Genomic DNA, 9,259 nt, shown 5'->3' with positions numbered 1-9,259 from the left:
TTAGAGAGAAGTATAAGCCAGAGGGAGTAAAATAATGCTCTTAGCGAAGAAAAAAAAAAGAGTGAGAAAAGGTGAAGAATATGAATCCACACAGTGAGAGAGGGCGACATTAATAAACCAGCCAATCCATAAAAGTGCAGAGGACAAACAACAATGGAAAGAATCGTAGGAAAAAAAGCGAGGGTGGACGGGAAGATAAAGGAGAAACACTCTTAATGAAATGCCTGCAGAGAGTAATGACATTAACCTGGCATTTTAATTTTTACCACATAATTACAAAAAAGATTGTCCTATTTGTGTGTGTGTGTGTGTGTGTGTGTGTGTGTGTGTGTGTGTGTGTGTGTGTGTGTGTGTGTGTGTGTGTGTGTGTGTGTGTGTGTGTGTGTGTGTGTGTGTGTGTGTGTGTGTGTGTGTGTGTGTGTGTGCATCTGTGTGCATCTGTGTCTATAGATGTGTGTAAGCGTATTGGAAACAGCATTTTTTTTCCTCACTGGCTATCTGCTGAGAGTGCATTACACATTATTTCTCCCTGACATGGTGTAAAGTGAAAACTAATTCACAGAGACAGCCGCACACACACAGATTTACGTTCACACGCTGCAGGTACAATGATGAGACATACTGCTATGGTAAGGACTTTGTTGGGTGATTGAGGGTGTGTGAGAGAGAGAGAGAGAGAGAGAGAGAGTGTGTGTGTGTGTGTGTGTGTGTGTGTGTGTGTGTGTGTGTGTGTGTGTGTGTGTGTGTGTGTGTGTGTGTGTGTGTGTGTGTGTGTGTGTGTGTGTGTGTGTGTGTGTGTGTGTGTGTGTGTGTGTGTGTGTGTGTGTGTGTGTGTGTTTGAGTGTACGCCGCGGGGCTTGAATAACACAGGTCTAGTTGTATTAGTGGTAGCAGCAGAGAACACAAACTCAGGACCATGCACATAACACGGAGCAAGGTCAAACTGCAGAACTAACAAGGACACAGAGGATTCCCAAAGAAGTGAAGTAGAAAGGGAGATTATGAAGGGAGGAAGAGAGCATGATGGACAGATAAAGAGGAGGAAAGAGGGTGAGTGGGTGCACAAATGAGAAACAAGAGGAAAGAAGAGCATCGTAGGGTAGGAAAGGAGTGAGACGGTAAAGGAAATGGGGAAAACAGGAAACCAGCAGCAGCCACCCCAAAGGCATGATGGTGGAGAGAGCACTTCAATAAAAGGTACAGAGGCAGCAAAACCCAGCAGGATGAGAGAGAAAGAGAAGGAGAGATTAGCGGGCATGACAGATGAGTGGAAAAATGACTAATTGCTGAGCGAGAAAGACAGAGCAGAGCCATGCAGATTAAGCAAAATCCTTTCTCGCTCTCACTCGTGTCTGTCTTTCTCCCCCCGGGGTTTGACAACAAGAGGAGACAAGGAGGTCTCTGCATTCCTGGTTTGGCAGGGAAATACAACAACTCTACATACAGAAGATATACAGGACAGAGAACCAGTCGAGGAAGACAAACAAAGCACAGTCTCAGTCATACATCATATCTGTCTCTCTGAGACAGTGTTAGACTGGAGACCAACACCCCCCCGCTGTCATCTGAGTACATATATGGGTTTTACAAAGTTGCTGGGTTCAGTAGGCTCAGCGCAACACAATAACTGATTGGTAACTAAAGGACCCGTTATCACACACCTAAGTGAATAAAGTCATTCATCCTGCTGACCACATTAATGAATGTTAAATCAGTATGCAGGATAGCAGGACAAAAATGAAAAGGAACACACTTCAAGGGTTCCCTGAAATGTTAAGAGACTGTCCGACTAACAACACTATTAAGGCTGCGAGCAACAAATACTATCCGGGATTGATTGCAAATTACCGCCAAAGGTAAAGTTTTCTTTAACATCATTAATTCTGTCTGTGACCCCCTAATTAAGTATGGTTCAGCACAGTGTGACATAGTTCTGAAATACTTACAAGATAAAATTGTTAAACATAGGTTGGATGGTAAGTCTGGTACCCATTCATTTTGTCCCGCCAGTCATTGTGTTGAATCAGGTTGAGCCTGTTTCCCTCTCAACCTCAACCAACATTGTTAATCAACTGAAAACCACAAAAGTGCAACTTCCATCTGGTCTCTTTAAATTGTTATTGGTGTAATCAAGTCATGTATACTAGCTTTTATAAATAGTTCTTTGGCTACTGGTTTCATCACCATCATATTTTAAACATGCAACAGTGCATCCTCTCATAGGGAAGGCTAATCTAAACCCGACAGATCAGTTCTAGCTAAATTCAGACCAATCTCTACCTTGTCTTTTTATGTAAGGTAATGGGGAGCATTGTCCAACAGCAACTTCACTTTCCATAAACACTAATGCCATCTACGAGGTTTTAAAGTCTGGTTTTAAATCACGTCATAACCCTGAATCTGCCCTTTTAAGAGTTTTTAATGATGTTCTACTCATTGCTGATGATGGTGATCTTGCTGTCATTGTGTTGCTCGATGTCACTGCTGCATTTAACACCGAGCAGCACGTCAGTATCCGTAGCAATGCTCTAAACTGGTCTAAACTCTATCTGTCTGACAAATCCTTCTCGTTTAGCATTGGTCAATACTTCTCTTAGTCGGCTCCTCTCACCTGTGGTATAACTCAGGAGTCCAGTTTGGGTCCTATTCTGGTTTCTTTTTATTTGCTGACTCTTGGGAAGCTGCCTCCTCTGTAAATGTATTAATACGTTCTTGAGCGATGTTAAAACTTGGCTCATCTGCTGTAAAATGTAAAATGTCAAGCCCTTCCTTAAAAAGTTACTAATGCTTTTATTACTTCAAGGTTGTATTTTAATTATTTTCATGTTGGAATGGGACATACACTCATATCCTGGTTGGGGTTGTTTCAGGAGGCTGAATAAGTAATAGCATAATTTACCTAACGTGGCATGTTTACTGTCTGTTCAGTACATTATTAATTTTTAAACTTTATTGTTTTTGTACAAGTGCTTAAATGGAGCATCAGTCTATCTATCTGCTCTGTTGCACCCCAACCCTCATTGTTTGCTCAGGCCACTGGATCAGCAGCTTTTAATAGTTTCTAGATCCAGACTGGCTCTTAGGGTCGACCAGTTTTAAAATCTAGATTGAAAACATACTTGCATTTCCTGATCAGGCCCAATTTATATTTTAATCTAATTTAAATTGTATTTCTATTATTATACATTTTTATATTAATGTACCGTTATTGTACATTATGTATATCCTCATGTGTTGTTTGCTTGATATTATTTACATTTTCTTTATTGGTCAATTGTTTCCATTGCATAATTTTTGCTTTTAATTACTTATTTATTTTAAAGTCATTTGATTTGTTTTAATTTCACCTGATGTTGTGCATCATTGTTCAACTTTTGTAGTGTATAAGTGTGCTATTTAAATATGTTTGACATGGCTTGACATTAAAAACAACAGTACAAATGAACAGTGAGACAGGGGCAGGGAGCTGAGGTAGTCGTGCTAATATGATCATACCTGTAATTTGTGTTACTTGTAATGAGAGCAGGCACACAGCTGCTGGAGACACTGGATGCAGAAAAAGGGAGCATGGGTTCGGTGCCAATAAGGAGCAACGCCTCAAAGTCACAGAAGTAAGTTTTGATAGGAAGGTCATTAAACTGAATCTCTGTCCAGCTCTGGAAATATCTGGCCAGAGAAAGTAGATGAGTAAAACCTTTTCCTACCCTTGAAGCAGCTATTTGGGCCATAATTCTTTCAAATGTACTGCTAAAAACACTGTCAGTACAGAAAGGAGCGGGCAGTCAGCAGCTGACTGGAAAAATGCATTTTGCATGTGTAAGTTCTAAAGAGGACAGTTTGCATAACAGTTGCATCAAAGTATCTCCAACCTAGTAGTCCACAACGTGTTGTTAATCCTTTAGCACTTCTGCTTTCATAAAAAGATCAATAAATAAACAATATATAACAAGTGCATTGAATGGGACACGTGACGCTATGGAAACTTTAGCAATTTTAATTTGTGTTTAGTTTCTTTTACAGCCAAAGAAAAAATAAGTTGGTTGGTTCCCTACAGAATTTAGTCCAAAATTGGATTAATCAAAGTGCCAATCAGTACTATCTTGCACCTATGGATTCTTCAAGTAACGGATGTGAATATTTGCTCTACTGCTGCATATCAGTGCTTTCTGATGGACAACTTGTAATGAGTGATCAACTGATTTTAGAAACAGTTTATGTCAGGATTGTGTCACCATAAAAAAAAAAACAACCATACTTTGAAGGGTTCTCAAAGAATATAGTGTTGAAATTTCTGGTTTTCATAGGAATTTGAGTTTAGGAGCGCTCCAAGCACTCCTGGCTTTAGAATACTGTATTTCCGTCTTTATAAATATGTTTACAGGTTGTACTGTCAGGATCAATTTCACATGTTTCTTTCTTTCAGGTATTTCGGGCAGTACCCTTTGGTGCTGTTTTTAGTGGCCCAAATCAGTACGGGAGAGTTGCAATGAAGATGCAGCACACAGACCTGTCTCTCAAACTCCTCAACTCTGAGAAGAACCAGCTTCAGGTACGTTACCGCAGCTGATCATTTTATTTCACAACAGCTTGTTTCAGACCTCTTTACAGTTTGTAGAATATAATATATGCTATCTGTCATTCCTCTTTCCAGCAGCTTATATTCAAAGTGGAGGGCAGCCGGAGAAGAGAGCTCAAAAGGAGCAGGAGGAGAAGAAAGAGGAAGAGGAGGAGGACCATGACAAGCAAATAGAGAGAGAAAAGACGCAAGAAGACGGGAGAGAAAAAATGGAGAACAATTATATTAAGGTCGTATATGATCAAAATCTATCAGTCAGAGGGACCACACTAGTACTTTTATTTTAGTACTAGCCCTTGCTGCTAATACTTAAGTCCTTTGTCTTCAGTAGGATTTTTCATGTGAACCTTTACTTGTATTGGAGTATTTTCACACTGCTGAAACGGTACTTATACTCAACTAAAGAAGCTGGATACCTCTTCCACCACTACTTTTTCTTGTGCAACCACATTAGCAAGTATCAAGCCAGTGACCTGGATGTAGCGTTATGTTCCTGTATCAGTATGTGCCATCATACTATCAATATCAGTTCCTGTTCAAATTTAGATAATAGATAGACAATTGGTACAGTCTACTACATGTGTTGGATTTATGTAAGTGACAGTTCATAGTACATAAAATGTCTTTCCCTTATATATACATATACTAATTATACACTGTTTAACTCCCCTTAGTGCTGACTTGAATATGACGTCAGAGCAGCTGGACATGTAAGCCCCGAGTGATTAATTATGCTAACATTTAAGAGCTCCCGTCCTAGGAAATTAACAAACAACAAGAAGCTTAAGTCACATTGAATTGAATTTAATGGATATTCAGTTTGAAAAGGGCAGGGCAATAACTTCCTATAATCATTTATCATGCCCCCACACGAACTTGTGATATTATTCAGGAGCTGTATCGCAGGTAACACTATTCGTCAGTCTTGTAAATTAGTTATAAACATACCAGACAGACAGGTGATCAACCCATCACTCATTAAGCAGTGATAAAAGTGATCCAGCCTTCCCCTTAGCAGTCAAACATAGCGTCGAGTCTGATGGTGTTCTGACTGTCTGACTGCCACTGACCTCTTTCTGCTTGTCAACCCCCTAAAAACTCTGAACTCTCAGGTCACAGCTCTCTGACTGCGACATCCATCAAGGAGCAGGTGGATTCTAACAAGCCGCACTGTTTCTCCCTTCGCATCGTGAGGCGACGTCTAAACAACACCACACAAAGTGTCTTTTTTCTTTTTACTCAAAGTGACATTAATGTGTTCAAAACAACTACTGCACTTCTATGAATACGTTTATAATATTTTGTCCATTACATTTTTATCAGAACTACTGATATTATGTGCATATTATCCATTACATCTGTACGATGACCCACAGCAGGTGTAATACTTGTGCCTTGTGTGCAATGCTATATCACATCTGCAGAAAGGTCCCAGGTGGAAACACTGAAGAATAAATGTAAAGCGCTATAGGAAGTATGAGTGTTTGTCTTGGACCACTGGACTGTGAAAAGATCTTATGTGTTGTAGAATGACTACTTATGGGTGTATGTTATCCAGACACTTGCTTGCTGCAATGGGTATGTGTGAGGGGGGGGGTGTAATTGTAGGGGGGTCCCAAGTTTTTGTGCAAGCCATTAGAACTGCCCACCACAAACACAGGAATAACATAAGCTCAGTATTCTTCTGCAGTTATAGAAGGGGACGCTACCAACAGGGATGATTCATCAGCTTTATTCTAATTTAGAAACTGAACTGGACTGAATACATTATAATTGGTTGTCACCAGATCACGCCACCAGTCTGCCACTAAACAAAACAAAAGCTGTTTCCAGTTAACAAATGGAAATCAAGCAATTTGGCTCAGAAAAGTGTAATTACATTGTAAACTGTCTCAATGAGTCACCACATCAGCTTTGGACATGAAAAAAAATTGTCTGGCAACATGTAGAGATCCATTATTCTGGCAGGAGAGGAGGCCAAAAATATGGGAGGCCGAGGTATTGTTGCAGCTTATGAATTAGAATTTCTGATAGACACACAAAAAAGGCAGACAAAAAAAACATAAGGTGGGGCAAGGTGCCTCTTCTTTTATCAAAACAGTAACAGGCATGCTGCTACTGTCCGCATCAGTGAACTGAACCCTGCAGTGGAAGTAGTTACTTTGGGTTTCACCCAAGGGTGCAGCGACACACTGACTGACTCCTGCTTTCATCCCAACTAGTGCATTAAACCCTGAACACAAGATGTTGTTTACTTCGCTGAGCCTGGTACACCCATAACAACCAGATTTGATTGACGTCATAGCAGGCAGACCTACCTGGATAGGGGATATAGATATTATTTTAAAAATAAAAAAGGCATCCAGTCATTGAGCTATAAATGTACAGTGATACGATTCAATTAAAATAAAACCTGCTCTTCAGGAAGAGTAGCAACAGCGCAGTGTGATACAAGTCCACTGAATCTGAACGATTTTCAGCACAGTTGCTACTTCAAAAAGCTTTATTTACCCCTTCATTAAAAAAAAACATGTTGGACTGTCTCAGGACTACCACATTCAACTGTAACCCAGTAGGATGTCATGCTAAAGGTTTCTCACCAGCTTTCTTGTGCTGCAGGAAATGTGAACCCGGAATTCATGCCTATTTACACTTCCTGAGAGGCGATGGCATGTATTTTGACATTTTTCCTGAAGAGGCTAGTTACATAGGTTTTTGCCTCTGAAAAGTTTTGGGTTATTTCTAGACAAACTTGTACTAAGTCTTTTTGGTAGAAACTACACTCCCCCACTATAGTTCAGTCATCTCCAATTAGACAATAAAAGGCTATATAACGGGGTGGCTGTGTGGTTGTTGGTGTTGGGCAACATCATAGTGAGGCACTGAATGCGTATCAGAGATTTAGGGTTCATCACACATTGCGTTGGCCTCAACACATTGCCATGTACCGTTTCAGCAAATAGCCTGGAAATTAATTTTCCACATTACACACAAACCCACTATTAACATTACGGCGCAAACATGGGCAGGCTATGAGAACACGTGCCCTGGGAATGGGCATCTGAAAGGCCCGTGAACACTCCTACAGAGACGCAAGAAACCCAAACTGAAAGTAACAGCTTTGCTTCCAGTTGTTTTGTGTCCTTGTGATTACGAGAGAAAATAAAAACAGAGACGGCCGCTGTCGTGCGCAAACGGTGATGTGCTCTGAACAGAGGGAAGCAATAGCATTCGTGAGTAAGTATTCCAAGTTAAGTCGCATGATTAATATCAGCAGATGTTCTCCACATGCTTTTGTGACCAGTGATTTGTGCCCATTTGCGATTTCAGAAATCAGGTGAATAGGGGTGGTGGGGAGTCACAATTTTGTCGTTACAGGCGAGAAACTCATTGTTTTTCGGTGCGCTGCGAGCCGACGCGGTGTCACGTTGGAGAACCCGAGTACCAATGTGTCATAAATTCAGTTTCCCTCAGCTGCCTCAAAACAGCTGCTGAGGCCAAGGTTGAACTGATTTTTCCACTGAAGAACATTGTATCTCTTTATAACTTCGCTTTGTGAATCTTTAGGCTCTGTTTCTAAGAGGATGGACGTTTCCAAATGTGTCTAAAAAGCCAACAGTTTCCAGTAAGTGCACTTATTTTTCCACGTGACTGTAAAGGCTAACGTGACCTTCAATCACCTTCAAACAAATAGTGTGAATGTCAACACTAAATCCACTATCTACTGTATGTTGTCTGCTTATACTTGGTGACTTTTTTTTTATTTATTTTTTTTATCTTTGTTTACCCCATGGACTGTATATTAAGTCTGTAGTTTGTCCCCACTGTGAGATATTGTTGGCTTTTCATCTTTGGCAACTTCTGTTTGTTGTTACTTTATATTGACAACTACAGGCTCTGGTAGCACCACTGTTTAGTCTCATGCCAATAAGGCAATAAGGCTCTATTCACTCGAGTAAAGCTGACAAACAGAGAGCCGGAAAACACTGGGATAAAGTGAGATATAAAGAGACGGATGCTACATAGAGACAGGAGGGTCATGAGAGTGATGACCCAGAAGCAACAGGCAAGAGTGCAGGTGTGAGTTTGCATTTGGTAAATGAGTAAACAAAGTCACATGCTCGCACATCTGTCAGAATGACTCTAATCCTCTAGCTCAGGAGGATCCAGTGACATTTAGGTCTGATGAGCTTTCACTGATGTTTGGGCCAGCACTTGCCAAAATAGTAAGGAAACAGATAGATGGGAGAATATTTTAGGTACAGTAGTACTTTCAAGTGATCCGTACATAGAGACTTTACATAACTCTCTCATCCAATAGCAGATTTGGCACTTGCTGAATGCACTCAATAATAGACTGGGAAGAAAACCTCGATGACTATCACGATCTTGACTCCTATAGAAGGAGAGAGGGATCTGAGAGTCACTGTTTTTCTCTCTTCAACAGCGGTAGGTTGGCTGTTTTTTCTTTATATAGCGATAGGATCTTCTTAGACCTGAAGCGTCGGTTCAATTTGACCCCCTCATGTGGTTATTTCATCTGAAGTAATGAATTTTATTGACAATTCAATACCGGTAAGACTAAAAAAAAATATTATTTACTAAATATTTTTTCCTTTGAAATTATTAGTGATTGTAGATTATCAAATCAATTTGACATGTTTGCATGTTTATAGTTGGTTT

This window comes from Brachyistius frenatus, unplaced genomic scaffold, assembly GCF_029030835.1.
Source record: "Brachyistius frenatus isolate BFR_SWC_R1_liver_20210118 unplaced genomic scaffold, ASM2903083v1 Contig_7, whole genome shotgun sequence".
Classification (NCBI taxonomy): domain Eukaryota; kingdom Metazoa; phylum Chordata; class Actinopteri; family Embiotocidae; genus Brachyistius; species Brachyistius frenatus.
This window is presented reverse-complemented; position numbering follows the sequence as displayed.